This window comes from Gorilla gorilla, chromosome 11 (assembly GCF_029281585.2).
Source record: "Gorilla gorilla gorilla isolate KB3781 chromosome 11, NHGRI_mGorGor1-v2.1_pri, whole genome shotgun sequence".
In the NCBI taxonomy this organism is placed as follows: domain Eukaryota; kingdom Metazoa; phylum Chordata; class Mammalia; order Primates; family Hominidae; genus Gorilla; species Gorilla gorilla.
The window spans coordinates 110,626,700-110,654,358 of NC_073235.2; the positions used below are offsets into that span (position 1 = coordinate 110,626,700).

At 41.4% G+C, this 27,659-nt stretch overlaps 1 protein-coding gene, 1 non-coding gene and 1 pseudogene across 3 annotated transcripts in view; all 3 read right to left on the minus strand.

Moving 5' to 3' along the window:
* PLEKHM3 (pleckstrin homology domain containing M3) overlaps positions 1-22,143 on the minus strand; it is a 203,710-nt gene extending 181,567 nt beyond the window's left edge. The window contains exons 1-2 of one of the 2 annotated variants that reach the window (XM_055379506.2): positions 21,813-22,143; positions 16,873-17,092 (exon numbers count right to left, since the gene is read on the minus strand). The gene's annotated coding sequence lies outside the window, so the exon portion shown is untranslated. The remainder of the gene's footprint in view (positions 1-16,872; positions 17,093-21,812) is intronic. The other variant, XM_004033125.5, reaches the window with a different exon arrangement.
* On the minus strand, positions 16,042-16,145 carry LOC115933825 (U6 spliceosomal RNA). Its single transcript, XR_004069677.2, has one exon. It is a non-coding gene; the product is annotated as a U6 spliceosomal RNA (small nuclear RNA).
* Positions 22,144-25,943: 3,800 nt separating the features above from the next.
* On the minus strand, positions 25,944-26,657 carry LOC101153904 (large ribosomal subunit protein uL6-like; annotated as a pseudogene).
* Positions 26,658-27,659: the final 1,002 nt, after the last annotated feature.

The following is a 27,659-nucleotide window of genomic DNA, read 5'->3' on the forward strand; positions in this document are numbered from 1 at the left end:
TACTTCATGAAGCAAGGCACAGATTTATTTTTAGAGATATACATTAGTTATAAAACATTTCTAGCTGTAAACAGGGTTTTTTTTCTGAGTCTAAAGTTAAACCTTCAGTCTCTCCAACTATGTAACAGGGTTTTAGTGCTTCTATAATTTTGAAACTTGGGATATTTTTCAATTTCATCTTGTATACCAGAGACAGAAATATACATAAATATAATAAATCTTAAAACTTTTTGTTCTTTCCTTACTAAAAACTGAAATGAACATAAACAAAGTACAAGTTTCCCATTTTATAAAGAAGTCACCAAGGTTCAGAGCATTAAGTTGTTCATTGAAGATTACTGATATTCCTTTTCTCATCCAGTGTTTCAAATTCAGTCTTTACTCATGGTAAGGTGCAAATAACCTTCAAAAAATTATTTGTTTCTTTCTCTTTTTTTTGGTTTATCAAACTATCTAGATATATTATTTTTTATGCTTCTGGCTTGGTATTTGCAGGATGGTTAGAAGTATATAACAGGCCAGGTGCAGTGGCTCATGCCTGTAATCCCAGCACTCTGGGAGGCAGGCAGATCACTTGATCCACCAAGAGTTTGAGACCAGCCTGGCCAACATGGTGAAACCTCATCTCTGCTAAAAATACAAAAATGAGCCAGTCATGATGGTGTGCACCTGTAGTCCCAGCTACTCAGGAGGCTGAGGTGGGAGGAGGATCATTTGAACCAGAGAGTCGGAGGTTGCAGTGAGCTGAGATCACGCCACTGCACTCGAGCCTGGGCAACAGAGCAATGCCCTGTCTCAAAAAAAAAAAAAAAATGTATATCACCATTGTTGGCCATGCTGGTTGGTGGAATACTTCTAATCCACATGGTCTAAAGCCATAGACTGTTAGACAAGGAAATTGGCCTTTGGGATTATGTTTTCAACCTTAGTATTTCATAGAAGAAGCCACTGAGGCCCAAAGAAGGTAAGAGGCCCCACGAGCACTTTCATGCTCTTAAACTTGCAGGCAAGTTTTCACCTCAGGGCCTTTGCATTTGCTGTTCCCCCAGATACCCCAACATGGACAACTCGCTCCTTAGGTAATTGTTCATATGACCCTCCCTGACCACCCTCTTTAAAATTATAATGCAGTTCTCTGCCCTAGACTCTTGATCTCCCTTACTCTGCTTTTGTTTAAATAAACTTTTCATTTTAAAACAGTTTTTTGTTTGTTTGTTTGTTTCAAGACGGAGTTTTGCTCTTTCGCCCAGGCTAGAGTGAAGTGGCACGATTTCAGCTCACTGCAACCTCTACCCCATGGCGTTCAAGCGATTCTCCTGCCTCAACCTCCTGAGTAGTGGGGATTAAAGGCGCCCGCCACCACGCCTGGCTAATTTTTGTATTTTTAGTAGAGACGGTGTTTCACCATGTTGCCAGGCTGGTCTTGAACTCTTGAACTCTGGTGATCCGCCCACCTTGGCCTCCCAAAGTGCTAGGATTACAGGCATGAGGCACCACTCCTGGCCAACAGTTTTATATCTATAAAATTATTACAAAGATAATACACTCAGTTCCTATATACCCCATGCTCAGTTTCCTCTATGTAACATCTCACCTTAGTATGATGCATTTGTCACAATTAATGAACCAATATTGTTACATTATTATTAACTTAAGTCTATACTTTTTTCAGAATTCTTCAAATTTCCCTAATGTCCTCTATCTATTCCAGGATCCTATACAGGATACCACATGACATTTAGTTGTCATGTTTCTTGGGCCTTGTGTTGGCTATGACAATGTCTCAGACTTTACCTGTTTTTGATGTCTTTGACAGTTTTGAGGAGTAATAGTCAGGTATTTCATAGAATGTCCCTCATTTTGGACATGTTTGATGTTTTTCTCATTATTAAACCAGGGCTATATGTTTTTGAGTGGAAGCCCACGGAGGCGAAGTACCATTCTTATCATATAATATTAAGGTTATATACTATGAAGATGACTTACTACTGTTCATGTTAACCTTGATCACCTGGCTTGAGGTACCCTTTTTCCTTAAGCATTTGCCATCTTCTAACATACCATTTAATTGACTTATTTAACATTTAGTGGTCCTCTCTCTCCACTAAAATATAAGCTCTACAAGTCCAGGAATTTGTGTTCATTGTGTTCACTAATGGACCCCAAATACATGGAATAGTGTTTGGCACACACACACACGCACGTGCGGGCATTGAACAAATGCATTGTTGTCACGTTGCATAAGAGATAGCGCCTCATGACCTATCTACTTCTCCAGTTTAAAGTTCTTGACGAACACCCACCCACCTTGTTGTTTTACTCCTCCATGCTTTTGTCCAAATTGGGGAGCCCTTCCTAGTCGGTCAGGCTCTCATAGCACCCTGGGTTTGCCAAATTGTACCGAAATGATCAGCCAGTCTCTCTAGATCCTACTCTAAACTCTGAGCTACTTGACTGCAGACACCGTGACCTTCTTACTTATCCTCCTAAATACTCTGTCTTCATTCTTTTAGGCTCTGTTTTCCAACCTTACTCTTTGGAATTTCATCTTTTCCCTGAGCTCTATAGCCCTCAAATTCACTACAGTACAAAAGTCTGATGTCAAGTTTAATTTCTATAATTCAGTACTTCTTACTAGCCTGCCTCATTTAGTTTTGAAATTAATCAAAATATAATAAATATATTCAGATAGGTCAAAATATAAAGGGGACCTTCCTCTGACAAAGTGAAGGGAATAAGATCAGCATGTGGGTGCAGTGTGGCTTGCCTCAGTACAAAACTGGAAATCAGGAGCTAATTAGAACTGTGTTCTAAATCTGGCTCAACCACTCACTTGCTGGGTGGCCTCTGGCAAACCATTTAACCTCTGCATGCCTTACTCAGCTACCTGTATCCCATAGAGTTGCTAATATCAAATTGCTTTGCGTGTGGATCATTCACTAGGTAGCTGCTCCAACATGCCTTTACAAATGTAAACTGCCACATAATTATGGAGCACTCCATTGGACCTCACCCATTCAACAACCAAGTGTTCCTCATCTCTTCCTGGAAAGATCTGTCAGTCCAACAAAGGCAAAGTCAGCAACGAACTATTTATAATACACTGCTTTTCAGCCAAACTCAGTGACCTATAGACATTTTATCTAATATTTGTATAGAATGCCCTTTCTGTAAGAAGGGGTATTTCCCCTATTTAATAGATTGAGAAATTGAGGAAATAAAAGAGCTCAACCCAAAGAATCCTATGCATGCATCAAAACGAATCAGTGTATCGCTATTTCCTAACTAAGAAATCTGTTGTTTACATGCTTGTTAGGCAAGGCTAATTAACAGGATGAATACAGTAGTTCTCCCACACAGAGACAGAAGCGCTTATGAGTAATAATTCTACCCTGACTCACACAGAGATGCTGTGTCCTCCTGAGCTGGACGGTAAAAGCGCTGACTTCCTCCCTCTTAGCTAAGTGACTTAGAATATTATGAGTGCTGAAGGTGTCTGGGGCCATATCATTTTAGAAGCAGCTGGACTGGGAAGAAAACTGCAATGGCAAAGACACCTAGGACAACCTATGTCTATCAATTTTCAAAAATAAGAGCCAAGGGTGATTACAAGGATGGTCCACATTGAGGGCGTTCACATCACCTTGGTTGAAGGTTGTGGCTGACTGAGAATTTTCTAAGAGTTACATAATGTGAAGGACACACCACAAGAGGATCTGCCCCTAGTAAAATGGCCTTTCTGGACCACGAGGCTACATGGTGACGTAAGGATGTGGATGGAGCACAGGCATGCCGCAAGCAGCTGGTAAGGAAATGGTGCCAGGGTGGACCTCATAAAAAGAGCTCAGAGGCCTATCAGATGAAACAGACAGCTAGAAACACAGATGGAATCCCATTTTCATAGGTTTGAAGCAAACATTAAATTGCTACATTTTATCTAAGTTTAAATGAAAGAGAAGACTATTGCCACAATACATAAAGAGCATACCATTAAAAAAATAATTTGGGCTGGAGGTGGTGGCTCACACCTATAATCCCAGCACTTTGGGAGGCTGAGGCAGGAGGATAACTTGAGGCCAGGAGTTCAAGACCAGCCTAGGCAACATAGTGAGACCCTTTCTCTACAAACAAAAAATTAAAAATAGGCCGGGCGCGGTGGCTTATGCCTGTAATCCCAGCACTTTGGGAGGCCAAGGCGGGTGGATCACAAGGTCAGGAGATGGAGACCATCCTGGCTAACATGGTGAAACCTCACCTACTAAAAATACAAAAAATTAGCTGAGCATGGTGGCGGGTACCTGTAGTCCCAGCTACTCGGGAGGCTGAGGCAGAAGAATGGCGTGAACCCGGGAGGCGGAGCTTGCAGTGAGCCAAGATTGCACCACTGCACTCCAGCCTGGGTGACAGAGTGAGACTGTATCTCAAAAATAAATAAATAAATAAAATTAAAAATAAAAAATTAGTCAGGTGTGGTGGCATGTGCCTGTAGTCCCAGCTACTCAGGGGGCTAAGGCAAAAGGATCCCTTGAGCCCAGGAGTTCGAGGTCGTAGTAAGCTGTGATTGAACTACTGCGCTCCAGCCTGGGGGACAGAGTGAGACCCTGTCTCAAAATAAATAAATAAATAAAAATAATTTATATAATTTTTTTCCAGTTCTAAAAGTAATAAATACTTGTAGAAACTCTGGTAAATAGTGACAGATATGGAAAAGAAAATAAAAATCAGTCATGATCTCATAACTCAGTGAAAATAAATAGGTGTACTTTTATCCAATATTTAATTGGAATCAAAACTACATACACAGTTTGGGCACACTGTTTGTTTAAATGTATGCTCCAAAAAAATCAAATACCAGTAAATACTAACCTTGCCAAAAAAAAAAAAAAAAAAAACAGACAAAAAAAAATGTCCCAGGGAGTGCTGTGCCTACTTATACCTTACAACCTGACACAAGACCCCACTCAATTGAACTTCTCTTCTATGGCCACCAAGGGACCTCCTTGTTACACAGCCATTAGTGTTTTCCAAAGTCCTTAAATTCCTTGTGCTGTTAACCAGCCCCTCCTTAAAAGTTTCCTCCCAGGGTTTTGTGGGTACCACATTCACTGAAGTTTTCTTCTCATTTCTACCCACTTAGTCTCCATCTTCTTCCTTCCCTTCCTGGTCAAATAGGGGTGTTGTCTGAGCTCTCTTCTCTGGCTAGAGCTACATGAAGTTCTCCTTAAACCAAGTTATCCACACGTGCAACTCCAATAACTTCTATATTCACGCTGTTCAAATTTCTACCTTCAGTCTCAATCTCAGAGTTGACTTCTGGTCCTATGTTCCCAGCTATTTGTAAGACATTTCTACCTGGCTTACTAAGCTCCATTTGTCTAAAATTATACTCATTTATTCAGTAAGTATTTGCTGAGTGCCTACTATGGGCTGGACACTGTTCTGGGCACCAGGGAAACCCTTCGATGAAGCTCCCACTGACAACAAGGTTCAACTCTTTAACCTGACATTCTAGGCCTTTCACAATCTTGGGCTAGTTTGCCATTCCAACTTTCTACTTCAATTCACACACTCTTTACCTCCAAACTGAATGCTATTGCTTTTCCAGTTATTTCAGGAAAGGCTTGCAGTTATCTCTGAAATACCCTCTTCCCACCTCAACCTACTGAAATTCTATTCTTCAAGGCCCAGCTCAAATGCCACCTCTTCCGCAAGCTTTTTTGGGTCCCTGATCCTAAAATGGTCTGTTCTTTCTTTAAACTGCCACTGAATATCTTTGGTACCTCCCCCACAACATATACTGTATGCTGCATATTCCTTCTCAAATGACGATGACAATAATTACAAGTTATCAAAAGCCTATTTTGTGCCAGGTATGTCGCTTGGTATTTCATATCTCTAAGCCCCAAAATGTATAATGTGAGTACTATTACCCTCATTTTACAAGTGAGGAAGCTCAATGATCTCAAGTAACTTACCTGATATCAAGTAACACGCCTACCTACTGGACTTAGAGGAACTTGAAAGCAGCAACTCTGCCCTCTTCCATTTGTGTAACTCTCATTGGGCCTAGAACTGTGGTTAGTACACAGTGGGTACTCAGTAAGCATTTGCCAAATGAATAACTGAATAAACAGTATATTTTCAAGCCACTGACATCTGTAAGTATATATACCACTCTAGTTTCCTGGCAAAATTATATTTGAATTCCTTATAGGCTCGTTTCAGTAAAATTTGACATACTTTCCGAAACGTTATGTTGACTCAACCTTTTACATTTTTTTCTTGGTAGAAAAGTCGTCCTAACTATTAAAACCTGGGCTTAAAAAATAACATGGCAAAGATCAGGTAGCAAAAACCTCACTCAGACCTTTTATAGAAACCAAAGCACCTATGCATTACTTAGGAATTGTCCTGTGAACCACTACACTATCAGCAACTTGGCTGGGTTCATTTTCCAATGACTTAGAGCTCAAGCTCTTTACAACACCAGTAATGAGATGTTCCCTTTGAAGTAGTCCCAACAATCCATTTAAAGCATTTTTCAGTACATCTCTGCACATGTTTATTGTTTGCCACCTGCAAAATCATTGAGACATTTGCTGCCTCAGAAACCTAACTAAATATAAGCATGGCACTTTAAATCTCAGATTGCTTTGCGACTGAAGGCAGCAGTGTTACTGCACCTTTATGTGAAATTGGAAAACCAAAGCTTCTGGTTGGGAAGCCCATTTTCATAAAACCACCAGAGATCCAATATGTTTTGCTCTTAGAAACAAAGCAGGAAGACACAAACTTCAGTTACGAAATGTCTAAAAATGCAGACTTGATGTTTTCCATCTCCCTTTGCCTCCATGGCAGAGAACGTTGACTAGAAAACAAACAAAAGAACCACTTGAATTAGCTTTATCTTGGGACTGAGAGGAAGAAGGCAAAAACTTCCATGATAAAAACTTTATCAGCCTCCAACTGCAACAGGAGTCACAGGTGAGGTGCAAGTAGGTTCCATCAGGGCCAAGCCAGCTAGTGTGGCTGACTGCAACAGTGAATGTAACAAGGAAGTACAGTGAGACCAAATATGCAAGATACCCAGAAAGGGCTGGGGAAGTAGACTTAAAGATGTCATCAGTTTATATAACTATTTAGAATCTTCTACTTGAGCCTGAGTAATAGAGGCTGTGTTTCTAAATTCAATACAGGACTCTGTTTATCTAATTATCTCACAAAACTAAAACTGAGTTAATCTCAGGAAAAAATCACTTGGTTTTTACAGAAAATAATCATTTTTCACATGCATGGTTTAGAATAAAGTTTAAAGTGCTTGATAACAAATGGCCAATACATATATGAAAAAATGCTCAACATCACTAATGATCAGGGAAATGCAAACCAAAACCACAATGTGATACCACCTTACTCCTGCAAGAATGGCCATAATCAAAAAAAAAAAAAAAATAGATGTTGGCGTGGATGTGGTGAAAAGGGAACACTTCTACACTGCTGGTGGGAATGTAAGATAGTACAGCCACCATGGAAAACAGTGTGGCGATTCCTTTAAGAACTAAAAGTAGAACTACCATTTGACCCAGCAATCCCACTACTAGGTATCTACCCAGAGGAAAAGAAGTCATTATACGAAAAAGACAATTGCACATGCACGTTTATCGTAGCACAATTTGCAGCTGCGAAAATGTGGAACCAACTCAAATGCTCATCAATCAACGAATGGAAAGAAACTGTGAGATATATATATCTATATACCATATAGATATATATGATGCACTACTACTCAGCCATAAAAAGGAATCAATTAATGGCATTTACAGCAACCTGGATGGGATTGGAGACTACTATTCTAAGTGAAGTAACTCAGGAATGAAAAACCAAACATCGTATGTTCTCACTCACAAATGGGAGCTAAGCTATGAGGATTCAAAGGCATAAGAATGAGAAAATAGACTTTGGGGACTTAGGGGGACAGGGTGGGGAGGGGGTGAGGAATAAAAGACTACAAATCGGGTTCAGTGTATACTGCCTGGGGGATGGGTGCACCAAAATCTCACAAGTCACCACTAAAGAACTTAGTAACTAAATACCTCCTGTTCCCCACAAACCTATGGAATAAAAAAAATTTTTAAGTGCTCTGATAAACTTTTTTTTTTTTTTTTTTTTTTTTTTTTGAGATGGAGCTTCACTCTTGTTGCCCAGGCTAGAGTGCAATGGTGTGATCTTCGCTCACGGCAACCTCTGCCTCCTAGGTTCAAGTGATTCTCCTGCTCAGCCTCCCGAGTAACTGGGATTACAGGTGCCCGCCACCACGCCTGGCTAATCTTTTGTATTTTTAGTAGAGATGGGGTTTCATCATATTGGCCAGGCTGGTCTCGAACTCTGATAAACTTCTTTATTTTATTTATTTATTTTTTTTGAGACGGAGTCTCGCTCTGTCGCCCAGGCTGGAGTCCAGTGGCACGATCTCAGCTCACTGCAAACTCTGCCTCCCGGGTTCACACCATTCTCCTGCCTCAGCCTCCCGAGTAGCTGGGACTACAGGCGCCCGCCACCAAGCCCGGCTAATTTTTTTGTATTTTTTAGTAGAGACGGGGTTTCCCCGTGTTAGCCAGGATGGTTTCCATCTCCTGAGCTCGTGATCCGCCTGCCTGATAAACTTCTTAATAAATACTTGTAGTAACCTCAAAAAAGAGAGGTGAGTAAAGTAATGGGACTATTTTAAAGATGATGAAAGAGAACCCATGATTCATTTATTGTCAATTGTAGTTCCCAAAGAAAAGAAAACGAAGTTCCTCAAATCCTTGTCTAATTACTGAGTCCTTTGGGCCACCCAAGTTCAATTACCTTTTCAATCACCTTAAATCACACAGGGGCCCTGATGTTAGTAGAAGGACCATAAACAAGGAGTGAGTAGGCTGAATCCAACCCCTGAGCCACTCAGACTAAGTATTGAGTTTGTTCAGTGTGAGAGAAGTGTGGCAATGGGAAGAACATAAATTTATGACACCAGGAAAGGGTCATGTCCCCATACTGCCTTCTGAGCTAACTGACATCCAGCAAGTCAGGCTGACTCAGGGCCTCTGTGCCCTTCTTATCTGCAAATGGAAGTCCTGCCAATGCCTGCTCCCATCTACCTGAGAAAGCAGAGAAGCACAAATGTGGACAAAGTATGTGAAAGTTCTTTACAAACTCTAAAACAATTACTACTTCTATTAGAAGTTAGCTGATTTCTAATCACATAACCATTTATCCTCAACAAGCATTTATAGAGGACGGACCAAGTACCCAAACACTATGTGAGATATTAGACACAAAATACAGCTCCTGCTCTTGAAGAGCTAAATAGCTAGTGGAAAGTAAGACACAAAATCAAATATAAAAAGCACTTCAACAGAAGTATACAAAGGTGTTATACAAGCATAAATAAGGAATCATTACTAATTAAGGGACAATAAAGAATTTTAAGTAACAGAACACAATTAAATGACAATGATAGGTATACAGAGATTACTTCAGTCGAAAGAAATAAAAAACAAAGGAAACAAAAACATACAACAAAACCAATCATTCCTGCTCCAGCAATCATGCTGTGGTCCAGGCATGGTGGCTCATGCCTATAATCCCAGCACTTTGGGAGGTCGAGGCAGGCAGATCACGAGGTCAGGAGTTTGAGATCAGCCTGGCCAACACAGCGAAACCCCATCTCTACTAAAAATATAAAAATTAGCCAGGCATGGTGGCGCGTGCCTGTAGTCCCAGTTACTGAGGAGGCTGAGGCAGGAGAATTGCTTGAACCCAGGAGGCGGAGGTTGTGGTGAGCCGAGATCACACCACTGCACTCCCGCCTGGGCAACAGAGCAAGACTCCATCTCAAAAAGAAAAAAAAAAAAGAAATCATGCTGCTTCTTGCATGAAGCTGTCAGCCTACAATAACAGCCTCAAAGGTTCCACCAGAGAGTGAGCACTATGTGAACTAACAACCACACATGGAAGGCAAGAATGCAAAGGCCTTCTTCACAAGCTGTTCAAGTCTTTCTGACCCACAGACACATTCCTGTCCAACAGAAGGCCTTTGCTGGGTGGTGAGGATGTCATGGGAAATTAATAATTCCCTCACTTCCTGTTGACTTTAACTCTTTTGGACATTGCAACTCACCAGCAGAAGGGAGAATACTTAAAACTTTAACCTTCAAAACAACAACCGGCTTATGGCTTAGCACACTCTCACAAACCAGTTTCTATGGGCATTCAGAGTAAATGTATGAGAGAAGTAACTAGTTGATTTATTTTCTGTCTCTGCTGAACTTGAACCTGCTAAAAAGTGAGCCTAGGTCTTTGTTAACTGGCATCCCGAGAGTATGAGACCAGTGATAAGATCTAAGCAAAAAGGTGACTCACCTCTTGTTTGAAAGGGCAGACATACTCAGCAGTGATGGGCTGCATCTATGACCTCTCCCTCCCTTTTGGACTTAATCTGTGACAACAACCTTGGCTACCAATCAGCCTCTTAACCAATTTAGTCAGGAAACAAGCAAGGCTGGCAAAGGCAGACAAAACACTGTCTCTGACCCTCAAAGATAAGCACAAGATAAGGCAAAATAACAGAATGAGTCTTTGTCATTTAACTATGCACAAATTGAAGGACAGAAGAATCTCTGCCCATCACACAGGACAGAAGAAAAGCTTATAAGGTATGAAGGATAAGAATAGTAGGAACTGGCCATGTGCAGTGGCTCACGCCTGTAATCCCAGCACTTTGGAGGCCGAGGCGGGCAGATCACCTGAGGTCAGGAGTTTGAGACCAGCCTGGCCAACATGGTGAAACCCCGTCTCTACTAAAAATACAAAAATTAGCTGGCCGTGGTGGCAGGCGCCTGTAATCCTAACTACTCGGGAGGCTGAGGCAGGAGAATCACTTGAACTTGGGAGGCAGAGGTTGCAGTGGGCTAAGATTGCGCCACTGCACTCTGACCTGGGCCACAGAGTCAGACTCCATCTCAAAAAACAAAAAAGAGTAGTAAGAACTATGTTTTCATCCCCCTAATCTGGGTTTACATTAAAACAGTTTCTGAATTTCTTTTATTATGGACTATTACCATTATCATGGCACAGATTTTTATCAAACAATGCCTGAACATTCTGGAGTTGAATTCTGGGGCTCTGACTGATCCATACTTCTTGGATTGTTTTGCTCTGACATTAGGATGATAGGCATATGATAGCTGGGACTCAAATAGTTGAATTAGGCACTGCTACGGCTATGCTAAACTCTTTAAACATGTCCTGCAGAGGACTCCTTCAATGTGGATGGACACATTTTAAAGGTAGAATGATGTATTTGATAAAATGTTTAAAAACAAAATATAGTTCTTATAAGTCCTAATCTAAGACCAAGATTAAAAAGTTATAGCTAATATTTATTGCATACTTACTAAAGTACTTACTACTTAACGTATGTTAAGACTTTTACGGCATTATGTTGTTAAATCCTCACAACCACCCTATTAGAGAGCTGCTATTATTACTACTTTACAGACAAGGAAACTGAGATTTAAAAAGATGAAGTTACTTATCTAGGGAAATATGGTCAGTGAGTAGAAACAAGACTCTAAGATACACACACAGCCCCATAAGACAATTCAAAGCAAATTAATTACCCTGGGATAATATGGCTAAAATTTTAGTACATGAACATGGTGCTTCAAATTTTAGTGTCAAACACCAGCAACTTTATTATTTATTTCAAAATCTGTTTGTTAATCCCATGACCCAGAGAGTTAATTGCTAAATATCATATTTACACCCAGGGAAGTAGTTTACAGTTAATTTACAAAAAAAAAAAAAATCACCTCTATAATACTTCTGTGTTATTATTATAAGTTCTCTAAGGGAATGGTAGAAGACAGGTTCCTGAACAAACACAGTAAAAAGTTGTTCTCTAACTAAATAGCTAACCTCAATTGTCTTAGTGACCTTGGACACATTACTTGGAATGTTTGCAAGGGTATAATAACTGTGACTTCATTTAGGTGAAACAAGTGCTTCTGCAAATGTTTACATAGTCCTAATTGCCCAAGCCTTTTACTAGTGTTTCCCTGCGACATCATTTTTCATTTAGCCAATAAACAGAAACACTTGTAAAAATGTTTACTTAAAACAACCTGCAAACAAATGTTTCTGTCAAAAGAATTAAAAGAAATATTTCAAATTAGATGTTACAATCGATAATTCAAACATATTTTGGAAGGCAGCTATGCTCACCACTATACCACCAACGCATCTCAAACATATTTTGATGATTAAGGCATATTGAAATAAATCGCTGGCCGGGCGCGGTGGCTCATGCCTGTAATCCCAGCACTTTGGGAGGCCGAGGCAGGTGGATCACCTGAGGTGAGGAGTTCGAGACCAGCCTGGCCAAAATGGAGAAACCCCGTCTCTATTAAAAATACAAAAATTAGCTGGTTGTGGTGGCGGGTGCCTGTAATCGCAGCTACTTGGGAGGCTGAGGCAGGATAATCTCTTGAAACCAGGAGGCAGAGGTTGCAGTGAGCTGAGATTGCACCATTACACTCCAGCCTGGGCGACAGAGAGAGACTCCATCTCAAATAAATAAATACATAAATAAATAAAATAAACTGCCTCCTTCTAAAACTAACTTGACTTTTGTTGGGGGGACGGGCAAATATCAATGTATGTAGGGTTCAAACAAAATAACAAAATTGAGCCACAACCTTCAGTCTTGTTTCTATAATCTACTAAAAGATGATATGCTGGCTGGGTGTGGTGGTTCACACCTATAATCCCAGCACTTTGCGGGGAGGTGGTGGCAGGTGGATCTCCTGAGCTCAGGAGTTTGAGATGAGCCTGGGGAACAGGGTGAAACCCTGTCTCTACCCAAAATACAAAACACTAGCCAGTCATGGTGGCGCATGGCTGTGGTCCCACCTACTCAGGAGGCTGAGGTGGGAGAACTGCTGGAGCCTTGGGAGGCAGAGATTGCAGTGAGCCGAGATCAAGCCACTGTACTCCAACCTGGGTGACAGAGTGAGACTTTGTCTCAAAAAAAAAAAAAAAATACACACACACACACACACACACACACACACACACACACCCTGGTTTCATATTACCATACTACCATGAAAATACAGAGACCATAGCCAACCTTTCAGCGTGAGGCAACCACTTTTGAACCACAATATTTGGAATTAGCCAATCTGGGTCTCAATTTTCTATGTATCATTATGAGAAGTGTGATTCTGGACAAGCAACTTGAATCTGAATTTCAGTTACTCTGTATCCATGGGGGACTGGTTCCAGGATCCCCTCAGATACTAAAATCCACAGATGCTCAAGTCCCTCATATAAAATTATGCAATATTTGCATATAACCTACGCACATCCTCCCGTAAGTCATCTCTAGGTTACTTACAATATCTATTACAGTGCCTATACATCCTCTCATTTGGTGGAGTCAATGTAGTATTCAGCATTTAGCAAACTCAAGTTTTGCCTTTTGGAACTCTGTGGAATTTTTTTTTCCTAATATTTTTGATCCATGGTTGGTTGAATCTGCTGATGTGGATCCCACAGATGCAGAGGGCCAACTGTAATTTGTCTGTGATGTGAGGAAAATAAGGATACTTGTCTCACCTTTTTTGGAGTGCAAATCAAATAACATAATGTAGTGTTTTATGAACTCCAAAGCAGTGTACAGGATGCCCACTGGTGTCTGATACCAACAAAAAGGTCACCACATTCTCTTTGATCTCCATTATAAACCAATGAACTGGTGGAGGGAGTGGCGACAGAGTTTAGGAAGCTTTGAAATAAGGTTATAATCTACTCAAGGTTCCTCCAGCATTTTCAAGGCAGTAGGAGTTGCTGTGTATCAGCTTTTCTGGTGGTCTTGGAAAGGAGGGATTCAGTGGCGCAAGTGTTGCATAAAAATTCAAAAGGAATATCTCTTCTCAAAAAAGTAAAAAATGAATAAAATCCGTCTTTGCCACCCAAGTTCCCCCACAGCTAGGAAACTTTCCCCTTCCTCTCTTTTTTCTTGTAAGTTTCTTGAAGAAACTTGTTCTTTATGCTTTCTGACTCCATTTCTCATTGCCCATTCATTCTCCCCTCAAGAAGCAGTCTGATTCTGCCCCAGCTGAAACTTCACAGGAAAAGGTCACCAGTGATTTTCTTTTTGCTAAACCCTAAAGACTTTTCACTCAGCATCTGACCTAACCACACAGCAGTATTTGACCTACTGAACACCCACTCTTTCCACTGCTCTCATGAATTCACAGATGCTCTCTCCTGGTATTTCTCCTTCAACTCTGGAGGCTCCTCCCACTACCCTCTATGGGTTCCCCTTCCTATGCCCATATCGTAAATGTGGGTATTCCTGTTTTGCCCATAACCCTCTTATCTAGTTTCTCTTCTGCCCTCCCCAAGTGATCTTCTCCATCCTGTGGCTTTAGCTGCAATCCACGTGGCAGACAAGAAACATCTTACTCTCCGGCTGGGCGCAGTGGTTCACGCCTGTAATCCCAGCACTTTGGGAGGCCAAGGCGGGTGGATCACAAGGTCAAGAGATCGAGACGATCCTGGCCAACATGGTGAAACCCCATCTCTACCAAAAATACAAAAATTAGCTGGGAGTAGTGGCATGTGCCTGTAGTCCCAGCTACTCCAGAGGCTGAGGCAGGAGAATTGTTTGAACCTGGGAGGCGGAAGTTGCAGTGAGCCAAGATCATGCCACTGAACTCTGACCTGGCAACAGAGCAAGACTCTGTCTTAAAAAAAAAAAAAAAAAGGAAACATACTACTCTCAAGCTCTAGATCTGCATATGCGACAGAGAACTCATCTTGCCTCAAACCTGCCCCTCCTCCCAACATTCACCATAGAGTAAAGGACATATCCTCTGTCCCCAAAAAATAAACATCATTCTTGATCCTTCTGGCTCCCTCACCTGCAATCCCTCCAAATTAGCCAGTCATATGAATTCTCATCTACAGCATTGGCCACATCTATCCATTTCTCTGTCTCCATTGCCTTCATGCAATCACCACCATCCAATCTTCTTCCTTTCAGTCTTACCCTCCTCTAATCCATTCACCACACTGCAACCAAAATGTTCTTTCCAAAATTAAAACCTATTGCCATTTGGATAAACTACACACATCTTAACATTACCTGAAAGAGTTTATGGCCGCTTACCTTCTTGTCCTTATCTCTTTAATCTCTCTCTCTACCCCTACCCTCACCCCACACCCACTTCCACCTCAACCCCACTCTATATCTACACATAAAGAATTTATAGAGGCCAGGAGCAGTAGCTGATGCCTGTAATCCCAGCACTTTGAGCTGTGATTGTGCCACTGCATCTCAAAAAAAAAAAAAGAAAGGATTTATAGAAACTGGGACCAGGTGTGGTGGCTCACACCTGTAATCCCAGCACTTTGGGAGGTCAAGATGGGAGGACTGCTGGAGGCTAGGGGTTCAAGACCATCCTGAGCAACATAGTGAGACCCCCATCTCTACAAAAAAAAATTTTAAAGTTAACCAGGCATGGGGGCATGAACCTATAGTCCCAGCTATGCAGTAGGCTGAGGTAGGAGGATCACTTGGGCTCAGGAGTTTGAGGCTGCAGTGAGCTATGATCACACCACTGCACTCCAGCCTGGGCAACAGAAAAGACCCTGTCTGAAAACAAAACCAAACCTGGAATTTTCCACTTGCTTTCTCACCTATCCTGTTTCCTCTGCCTGGAACACTGTTTTCCACCACCATCACCCTCATCTTCTTTATCAACACTGTGCCCTCCTTACCTCCTACCCACACACACAACCTGGCTAAGTCTAATTCAGCTGTCCAGTCCTTGACGAGGAATCACATCTCTCTTGACCTCCAGGTCCATTTTGAATGGCCTCTTATATGCTCCCATAGCACCCAGATTTCTTCCATTATTATGCATCTCAAGCTATTTTTTTAACTTTATAATTTTTTACCATTTGTATAAACCATATACATCTTAACATTATCTGAAAGAGCTCTTCACAAATTTGCATGTCATCACTGCACAGAAGCCATGCTAATCTCTGTGTTGTTCCAGTTTTAATGTATGTGCTGCCAAAGTGAGCACGCAAGTTATTTTCAAATGGCCTGTTTACTGTCTGTCTCCCTCACTAGACTGTAAGCTTCATGAAGGCATGGACTGTGCCTGTCTTGTTCATTCCTAGCTCCAAGTACTGTGCCATGGCACAAAACAAGTGCTCAATCCTTACTTGCTGAATTAACAAATTAATGAATCCCTGAACGTGGAAGAGAAGTTGTTCTGGAAAAGTTATAGTGCAGGTAAAAGTGGATCAAGAACATGTAGGAGGAGATCATTCAGCTAATTTCCTGGAGCAAAAAATCTGCTAGTTATATTTCTCATGTTTCTAACCTGCAACACATGTTTTTTGTTCTGTGACTGAAAAATCAACATTTATATAATCACACCTACAGAACACAAGGTGAAGTGGATATTTAACAATTTCCCAGTTACGTAAGTATTCACAGGTAAACTGGCTAATGCGAGACAGAAGAGCTTTAGTTTGTACTGAATTATAAACTGGTTACACTAGTCAGGAGAACTGGATAAGTAAATCTCTACCATGGTCATAAATGTGGCATATAATTGAAGGATTCTATTTGAACCACATAACTCAGATTAACAATTAATGAGTGTACGAAAACAAACAAAATGTTAATGAAAACAGCATGCCTGACATCTTAATGCAATTGCCTCCATATTTTGACTTTGGTTTTTGCTCATAACTCATACTGTCATCAAGATTAATTACTTATGGAACAAATAAAACTTTTACCTTGTCAGCACGAAGGCAAATTATGCATGTTTTTCAATGTCTGGTATGATCCCACAGTGGCCAATGAAACAGAGCAAACATAATGCATGGAATTTATTGCTGGTGGTCATTTTTATCACGCTCTCACTCAGCACTGAGTTCTCTGAATTAATTGGCTTGCATCAGAAACTCCAAGCTAGGATGTAGTTCAGTTCCTTATGAACCAAATGCCAAATGTACTCTGAAAGGAGAACGCAAGAAGAAAAAAACAATTCCTTGCTAGATATCCCTCCAGACTTTTTATTTTAAGGGGTTAACATTTGCTGAAGCAAATCAGCCTTTGGCCAGCAACCAATGGGGCCACAGACACTCTCTGTACTTTTCTAGGGGTGTTGGAGGACAGGGTGAGGTGAAATAGGATAGGGTGACAATGGGAAAATAAAAGTAACAGCAGCAGTAGCTTGATGCTGCTGGAAACTGACTAGAGATAAAGAATCCTAAAAAAACTGCCCAATCTAACCTTCTCCAAGTTCCCATTAAAGTCAGGTCTTTTGAAACTAGTAATTAAATTAGCACCTGTCTATCTGCCTACTTTTTAAATATGTAAATGAATGACTTCAAGTCTTAAGCAAAGGCTATATACAAGATTAAACTGTAATAGAGTATGTCAAGTATCTCATAAATATTCAGTAAATATTAGCCTTGGATGTTTTTTAATGAAGATGTTACTGGGCTAGAACCAGCTTGGTTTTCCTAATCAGGCACCATTTTTTTCTGTAAATGGTTACATATTCTTCACAGTTGTTTTCCACTAGTATAATTAACCTGGGTCCATAGCCCAAAACCTAAATCCATCAATCTATGAGAAAACAAATACTTTTAATGAACATTCAGCCATGTGCCTCCTTTTTCTATTACTTCTATATGACATTCAGTGATCCTTCTACCATGAAGCTTTCACTTATTACCCTACTGAGAAATAAGTTTCCAACTTTATTTTCAATCTTTTCAATAATAATTTGTTTTCTATATCTTGTTTTCTTTAAAAAATCACTTTCTGCCACATAATTACGTTATTTATGGATTTTATTATCTCCAGTATTTGACTGTACAATGTTTTATAGTCATTGTATTCCCCACAATGTAGAGACTTAACAGCTTTTAAAATAATGTTTATTGACTTTTGTGATTATAAATAAGTACTACATGTTCATTGCTTGTCATTTTGAAAATACGAAAGAGAATAAAAGGCAAAATAAACAATGCCTATTCACCCTCCACTGGAAAAAAGCACTGCCCCGTTGTGGCCCTTTCAGCCCTTATGTAGATTTTGTTTTTTTAAACATAGTTCAGAGCTTACTACAGATACGCATTTTTCCCCACCTAGCAATCATTGGTAACACCTTTCCACACTGCTAAACTTCTTCATTAAAAAATCCTTTTTAGTGTCTATATAACACTGTATCTATTGATGACACCATAATTTGTTCCCGTTTTGGGGCATTTAGGTTATTACACATGTTTTTTTCTAAATAAAGTTATATTGAGCATCTTTGAACATTAACTTTTAAAATATTTCTGATAAATTCCTTTGGATGGACCCTAGAAGTGGAATTAACTGGGTCAAAAGCTAGGAGCATCATTGAGGCTTTTCATACATTCACCAATGAGCTGTTCGGAAAGGTTACAGCAAGTGTGCATCCCTCCTAGCATTTGCAAGTGTCTGCTGCACTGCACACTAACTGTTGAGGAGGATTTTTGAAAATTTATGTTAATTTGAGATTTGGAAAAAATGATACTTTGCTATTGTTTCAATTTTTCTTTCTGTATTAGTTTTCTATGGTTGCATAACAAATTTCTACAAACTTCAGTAGCTTAAAACAACACCTATTTATTTTCTCACAGTTCTGAAGGTCAGAAGACTGGATGGGCTTGGCTGGGTTTTCTGCTCAGAGTCTCTCACACAAGGCTGAAACCAAGGTGGTGGCCAGGCTGGGCTCTTATCTATTAATAGAAACTCAGGTAAAGAATCCAGTTATAAGCTTATTGGGATTGTTGACAGAATCTAGTTCCTTGTGGCTTATGTCAGAGGTCCCCATTTCTTTCTATGCTGGTTGTTAGCTGGGGCCACCCTCAGCAACTCTAGGCCTCCAGCACTCCTCAAGGCTGCCCAAATTCCTTCTCAACAGTTCCTCTCCACCTTCGAAGCCGCAACACAGCATGTTGAGTCCTTCCCCTACTTTAAGTCTCTCCAATTTCCCAGACAGAGAAAGCTCCCAACTTTTATGGGCTCCTGTGATTAGATTAGACCCACCCAGAAAATCTCACCATTTTAAATTCAACTGTGCCACATAACATAATCGAGAAAGTGATATCTTATTATATGCACAGGTTTCACAGATTACAGACAGCAATTTTAGTAGAGAGACATTTTTAGAATTTTGCCTGCCACAGTCTTAGGTGTTGTTTCTTATCATTTGTTTGTGTTCTTTATAATTAAACCTCAATTACACAAATCTACTAAAAAAATGAATCTTACTGATGACTGCCAGAAGCTGTATTTCCATAATGGCAAAGGCAACTAACTATGAATGGGGCTGCAGCATGCTAATAAAATTTTGAAAACATAACTTTGCTAACACTGGTATTTAAAAGTTTTAAATTGTGGTAAAATACATATAATATGTAATTTACCATATTAACCTTTTTTTTTTTTTTTTTTTTATGACATGGTCTTGCTCTGTTGCCCAGGCTGGTGTGCAGTGGCGTAATCATACCTCACTTAACTTCCAACTCTTGGGTTCAAGCAATGCCCCCGCCTCAGCCTCCCAAAGCACTGGAATTACAGGCCTGAGCCATCATATCCAGCCCCATCTTAACTATTTTTAAGTGTACAGTTCAGTATTGTTAAGTACATTCACATTGTTGTGCAGCCAATCTCCAGAACTCTTTTCATTTTGCAAAACTGAAACTCTATACCCATTAAACCAGGGGTCCCCAACCCCCATGTCTGTAGACTAGTACAGGTCCATGGCCTGTTAGGAACCGGGCCACACAACAGTGAGCGATGGACCAGCCACGCATTGCTGTTTGAGCTCCGCCTCCTGTCAGATCGGCAGCAGCATTAGATTCTCACAGGAGCGCAAACCTTATTGTGAACTGTGCATGCGAGGGATCTAGGTTGCACGCTCCTTATGAGAATCTAACTAATGCCTAATGATCTGAGGTGGAACAGTTTCATCCTGTAACTATCACCCCCCTACTCCCCGACCCCACACCACCCGCTCTGTGGAAAAATGGTCTTCCGGTCCCTGGTGCCAAAAACCACCAGGGGACCGCAGCATTAAACAACAAATCCCCATTGCCTGCCTCCCTCCAGGCCCTGGTAATCACCATTCCACTTTCAACACTGGCATATTTTTATTTTATATATTTATTAACAAACATGTATATAGCAATTACTATATGCCAGGTACGGTTCTAAGCCTTGAGCTCAGGAGTTCAAGACCAGCCTGGGCAACATGGCGAAACCCTGTCTCTCCCAAATGTACAAAAATTAGCCAGGTGTGGTGGCCTGTGTCTATGGTTCCAGCCACAAGGGAGGCTGAGGTGGAAGGATTGCTTGAGTCCAGGAAGTCGAGACTGCAGTGAGCCATGATCACGCCACTGTACTCCAGCCTGAATGACAGAGTAAGACCCTGTCTCAAAATAAAATAACATAACATAACATAACATAAAATAACATAAAATAAAATAACAATAATAAAAACCCTAATGAGGTCAATACTGTTATTACTCCCATTCTACAGATTAGGAAACAGAAGGGCTAAGTAAACTGCCCAAGATTACACAACTAGGAAGTGACCAAGCAGGAATTCAAACTGAAGTAGTCTGGCTTTATAGTTTTTGCTATAAACCATGACACTGTAAAAATATTCATTGTAAAGAAAAACTCATCAGGAATTAGTATCATTTCTTCTATGTATATCTATCTATTGTAGGTGCAATTTAACCTAATATTCATCTTCTGTCTAAAAGACTATGTGACCAAGGTTACAAATGTCTATTGACATTTTTAGAGACTAGATATATAGCCCAGCTTTTGTTAAGGCATTTTCTTGAAGTCAGTCAGTCAAAAACTGCCTTGTATTTTAAGTATGCCAATTATAATTTACATGTAGTATTTTATAATAAAATACTTTATAAATACAAATCACAACTCACTACGATTACTTAAAATATAGAGAAAAAAATTCAGCTGTTTCTCTCTGGTCCCTTCCAAGGAAGAAAAAAGAAGAGAGAAATAAACTTCTAAATAAGTTTACAACAGCATGGCTCAATCTCAGTTTAACCTGGTAAATTCAAATTTGTCTTGCTTTGCAAGGTATACATCCAGACCAGTCTCAATTTGTCATCGAAATATATATCTCAGTAGTAATTTATTTTTATTTAAGGGATGGGTGTGAGATTTTCTTATCTTGATTTTTTAGCTTAATAATTCTTTCCTACAAGACCAAACCATGCTTGTCATCAGTCATGTGGTGTCATTTACTATACATTAAAAACGGACAGAGTCGACAGAAAGAACAATGGTTTTCTGGAAGCCCCAGCTTGATGTAGGTTAAAAGCTCTGCTGGGGTTTGGTTTTATAATCCCCAGGCGGGGATGGCAGGGGTACTAATAACGCACTCAACAAGATCACCTACTATTTCAACTACTTTCTCCTCCTATTACATACCTGATTCACAAAAATAAGCAGACAATGCATCATGTAATCTCCCCTCACCCATTAGCCATTGCAGTGTGGTACAATCTCCAGCACGTAATAAAAACCTGAGCATGCAAGAAACAGCAAAATCACTGCTATCCCTGGGAGCTGCTCGGATATTTACAATGCTGTCGTCCCCACCCCATCCCCCAAACTGGCCGGCCAGGCAGCACAGAAGCAGACGGATGCTCACCTGGGCCCCGGCTGCTACTCTCCGTTCACCTGAGGGGCCTGCAGTCCGCTCCTGGCGGGGGCTTGACTCCCGCAGCCCGCCGCCCGCCTCACGGTGACAGCCCGCCCGGGCGCTGACCATCCCGGCCCGGCTCTGTTTACAACCGGCTTCTCGCGGTCCCACTCTGAAATGCTTCCGCCGGCGGCCCGGGCAGCCAGAGCCGGACACACAAGGTTCCAGGCCGCGAGGACGCGTCTTTCCTGCCCGAGGGACCCGGCAGCTAGGCAAGGCCTGACCGCACCCGCCAGGCCTCCTTATTTCTTTGCTTTCTTATATACAGTTCCTCTTGTACACATTGTGAAAGCAATGGCGTGTGTCGTGGAGTCTCCTCACTGCTCCACCCAACGCCAAAATGGGTGTTTGCGATTGGAAAATGTCACTTAGAACATGTCAGGGTCGGGCTGGTTTTTAGCAGCTCCCTTGTCTAAGGGAATTAATTACTCAAATAAGTTCTTTCCAAAAGTGGGACTATTCTGGAGATTGCTTCTCATTTCCCGTTTTGGGGCTGCAGTGAAAATCCGTTTTCACTGTCCTTTCCTACGCAGGTTGAAAAGGGGTGGTTTTGAGGTGAGGTCTTCACCCCCACTTGCGGATTCCCAGCAAAATAGGGTGTGCGTGTGTGTGCACGCGGGCAGGACTGCCTGGTAAGACCGCCCACATCCCACCTGCAGTGACTGTGGTCGCTTTGCAGGGATATGCTGGTCTGATTGGACAGACCTTCCTTGCAGTTTCCTGTCTGTTTTCCATCATAGCATACTTCTTAGCCATTTTCTCACTTTATAAGTACACACTTATTTATCAGTTTTATTGGTTTTCCCACGCTCACCCATCTCACCTATAAACTCCCTGAGGGCAGGCACTATTTCAGTTTCACTCACCACCATCTAGTAGGCACCTAGCACAGGCCCAATGTATATATATCTGAATAAATGAATGAACAAAGGAATGATAAAAAAAAAAAAGGTCAAAGGGGTCAGGGATGAAACAGAAATCTAAAACTCTGATTCCTCTTCCCACCCTCCAGAAGATTAATAAGCAAATCTTTAAGCTTTGAGTTAAGAAAAAATTTCCTTTGGTTGATATTCAAAGTTTAAATAAGCTTTCTTTAAACCCTGCAATTTGAGGTACTTTTTTTTCTGTTTTGCTAGAGACATGATCTCACTCTGTGCCCCGGCCAGAGTGCAGTCGCACGATCATAGCTCACTGCAGCCCTGAACTCCTGGGTTCAAGGGATCCCCCCAACTCAGCCTCCTGAGTAGCTAGGACTACAGGCACGCATCACCACAACGTGGCTAACTTCTTTTTTCTTTTTTTCTCTTTTTTTTTTTTTTGTAAAGGCAAGGTCTCCCTGTGTTGCCCAGGATGATCCTGAACTCCTGGCCTCAGGCAATCCTTCTTCCTTGCCTTCCAAAGTGCTGGGATTACAGGTGTGAGCCACCTCACCTGGCCAGAGGTACATTTTTTGTTTTGTTTTGTTTTAATTACCAAAAGAGAATACTTGCAGTATTCTCTTTTGCCTCAGGACTTTGTACATGTGATTCCCTCTGATGAGAGTTCTCACTCCTGGCCCATCCTCTTACGTAGCCTGGCTAATTTCTCTTTGCTCTTTAAGAAGCAGGTAACAGGTGCTTGGTCTCTCAAGTCACTTGCTTGGTCTTCTTCCAAGTGTTCTTTTCTTCTTTTCCTTCCCTTCATTACTACTCTAAAGCTTTTTAATAAACTTTCACTCTAAAAAAAAAAAAAAAAAAAAAAAAGGCCAGGGATGGTAGCTCGTGCCTGTAATCCCAGCACTTAGGGAGGCCAAGGCAGGTGGATCGCTTGAGGCCAGCAGTTCGAGACCAGACTGACCAACATAAAACCTCATCTCTACTAAAAATACAAAAATTAGCAGAGCATGGCGGTGCACGCCTGTAATCCCAGCACTTTGGGAGGTCGAGGCGGGTGGATTGATTGAGGCCAGCAGTTCGAGACCAGCCTGGGCAACATAGTGAAACCCTGTCTCTACTAAAACGAAAATTAGCCAGGCATGGTGGCACACGACCTGTAATCCCAGCTACTTAGGAGGCTGAGGCACTAGAATCGTTTGGACTCAGGAGGCGCAGGTTGCAGTGAGCTGATATTGAGCCAGTGCACTCCAGCCTGTGCAAAAGAGCGAGACGCTGTCTCAAAAAAAAAAAAAAAAAAGCAGATGACATCACACCTCTTCTGGAAACCTTGCCTGATAGGGGAACCTGCTCCTTTTATGCACTCCTAGAGGATCTCATGTGTTCCTTTATAAATGTACCCATTACATTGTGCTACACAGATGAGTCTTCCATTGGATTGGTGGTTCTCAAAATTCACATGGAACAGAATCTTCTAGGATGGTGTTTCTCAAACTTTAATGGGTAAGAATTCTGTCAAAATGCAGAATCTGATACAGTAAGTCTGGGATGGGGCCTCTCCAACAGTCATGATCTCCTAAGTGATGCTGCATTTTGAGTGTCAAGGTTCTTGAATGCTGTTAAAAACGCAGATTCCTAGGCCGGGTGTGGTGGCTCATGCCTGTAATCCCAGTACTTTGGGAGGCTGAGGCAGCCGGATCACCTGAGGTCAGGAGTTTGAGACCAGCCTGGCCAACATGGCAAAACACTGTCTCTACGAAAAATACAAAAAATTACCCGGATATGGTGGCCGGTGCCTGTAGTCCAAGCTACTTGGGAGGCTGAGGCAGGAGAATTGCTTGAACCCAGGAGGCAAAGGTTGCGGTGAGCCGAGATCATGCCATTGCACTCCAGCCTGGGCGACAGTGAGACTCCATCTCAAAAAAAAAACAAAAACAAAAAACAAAAAAAACCCCGCAGATTCCTGGGTCACACATTCACAGATTTTTATTCTGAAGATCTACCTACATTAGGGTCCTGAATTCCATAATTTCTACAAGGTCCTCAAGTGCTTCCCAAGTAGGTGATCCATGGACCATCCTTTGAGAAAAACTGTTTCAGACTAGTCTTGAAGTCTGACATCAGGGGTTTGTGATTTGTCATTGTTTTTCATGGATTAAGCATGAAGTCTGGGACATAAAATGCATTTAAAAAAACTGCTTTTGGCCTGGCACAGTGGCTCACGCCTGAAATTCCAGCACTTTGGGAGGCCAAGGCAGGCGGATCCCTTGAGGACAGGAGTTCGAGACCAGCCTGGCCAACATGACAAAACTCTGTCTCTACTAAAAAATACAAAAATTAGCCAGGTGTCATGGCACACATCTGTAATCCCAGCTACTCGGAGGCTGAGGCAGAGAATCACTTGAACCTGGGAGGCGTAGGCTGCAGTGAGCTGAGATCATGCCACTGCACTCCAGCCTGGGAGATAGAGCAAGACTCCCATCTCAAAAAAAAAAAAAAAAAAAAGCTGTGTTTGCAAAATGACTGATTTTATTCACTCTCACTAATACAGATCCTCAGCACCAGAATTAAGGGGATGATCCCAGAAAAAGGCTGAAAGATTAGGGCTGAGAATAAGCTCAGCTAGGCAGCCACTGGCTCATGGACCTCTGTACTATTCACAGTACCCTAGTCTCTTGGCTATAGCAGTTGAGCCAGGGTGGGCATGTGACCCACCCAATCAGAGTCCTTCCCTGGAATTTTTATCTCTGAAGCTGTGGAAGGAGCCTTGCCTACTGGGATACAGGACTGGAAGGATGTGAATTGGAGGCCCCTGATGGCCATCTTTCCCACCATGTGAGAATGCCTGTCTGCAGAACAAGGGAAGGAGGGTGACAGGAGAGAGGAGAGTAACACCAAGGGAGGGATGAAGATTTTGTGTGAGGGGAGTGGGAAGGTGTGGTGGGAGAGTAAGAGCTAATGACCTTGCTTGAGTCCCAGGATCTCCTCAGGCTTGGAGCTAACCTCACCTCTTAGACCCTATAGTTCTATTATCAATTAAGCCCATGTTATCTCAAGGGAGTTTGTGTTGGTTTCTGACATTTACAACTGCAAGTGTCTTGACTGACACTTCACCTTTCCAGACTTATCTCTCACATACCCCTTTCTTCCCATTTTATAGTTCAGACACCTATTTTTTCCCAAAATCAAAGGTCTTTTATTGCATCATTTAAATATCACAAATAGGTCTTAGGAGTCTTCCAGCATCTTGTTTCTGTAGCTGGACAACTCTTAGATCTTCAGCCTGCTGAACTGTTCCTTTTTCAGAGACATAGGTACCATCCAAAATTTTTCTGATATCCTTGTTTTTAACTGTTGTGGCTTGCTGAATTGAAGCAGCTGAATTTGAAACAAGCTGAATGTTGTTTCCTTCAAGGATTAATTCATCTTTCTGGGCTTGAGATACCAAACAAGCAACACCTGACCTCCTCCAAACCCTGGGGATGTATTTTTCACTGAAGAAATTTCAGATTTCAATAAGAGACCCATTCTCCTGGATAACAACGTTGATGGGGAAGTGAGCAGACACAGACCTCATCTTGTAACGGAAGCCCAGTGTAACATCCTTGATCATGTTCTGTGTGTGACTATAAATAGTCTGAACGGTAGCCAGTTCCTTTTTGTTACCTCACTATTTGTCAACCCGGAGCCTCTTTCTTCCTAAGAAGGCTGAGTTCTACATTGACGTGACTGAAGTCCCTCCACAGGCCTCCTCTGCGGCCCTTCACAATAACTGTGCGTCCCTTCAGAGTGATGTCGACATTTTCTGGAATGTCAACAGTCTGGTTGCTGAGAATGGTCTTCATTCTTGCAGTAGATGTGGCAACAACAACAAGAAAGCCTGTTTTTTTTTTTTTTTTTTTAACCCACTCCTGGAAATTCTTGTTTTCCAACTTTAGGTTCCCCATTTTTAATTAATTAATTGATTTTTTTTCCAGCTTTATTGAGGTTAATTGACAAATACAAAATTTCCCCCATCATATCCCCTTCAGCATCCCTGGCAGGGCAGGCACCCTATCTTGTTCATCTTTGCATTTTCCTCCACAAGTATTATGGTACTTAGTAAATGATCTCAAAAAATGTTAAACATCATATGAGGAAGTGCCATTACTATATACTTTCATTAGGTATTTTCCTTTTAGCCTTCATTTACTAAAGTAATGCTCAAGCCAGCATTCAAAAAAACAATGTTGTCTTCCAAGAAACAAAACAAAAACCTCATCAAAAGTGTTTTAAACTTAATCAGAACATTTTTAGTGCTATTTATAGCTTAAAATTTGCAAGCCAAGTATACCTCACCCATCTCCCAAAATAAGCCCAAGTAAAAATGATGAGGATATTTATTAAGACCAACATAGTGTAATTACTGTTCTTTGTCTCTTTAGGTAAATTAAAAGCATAGGGGATGTCAAATATTGAAGTCACAAATAGAGTTATTCCTTGAAAGTATAAATGAACCTGCTGTTCAGCTGGAAGGCACCCACAAGGACATACCTGCTGTTAAAATATTGAAACAGTTCCATATGGGTTGGTAACTAGCTTCAGTCTCTAAGCACTCTAAGTATCTTAAGGTCTTTTTACAAGAAACCTCCCACATCCTAAGATCCAGCACACAAAAGATTAATATCTGACCCTATTTTGCTGAAATGGTGGGCATTTCAGCCCATCTTTCATTAATGTAAGAGCAAAATGGCCCTGCTCTTACATTAGGGCCAAGATTCTTTTTTGGGGGGGTAGGGGGGGAACGGAGTCTCACTCTGTTGCCCAGGCTGGATGCAGTGGTGCAATCTCGGCTCACTGCAACCTCCACCTCCTGGGTTCAAGTGATTCTCCTGCCTCAGCCTCCCAAATAGCTGGGATTAAAGGTGCATACCATCACACCCAG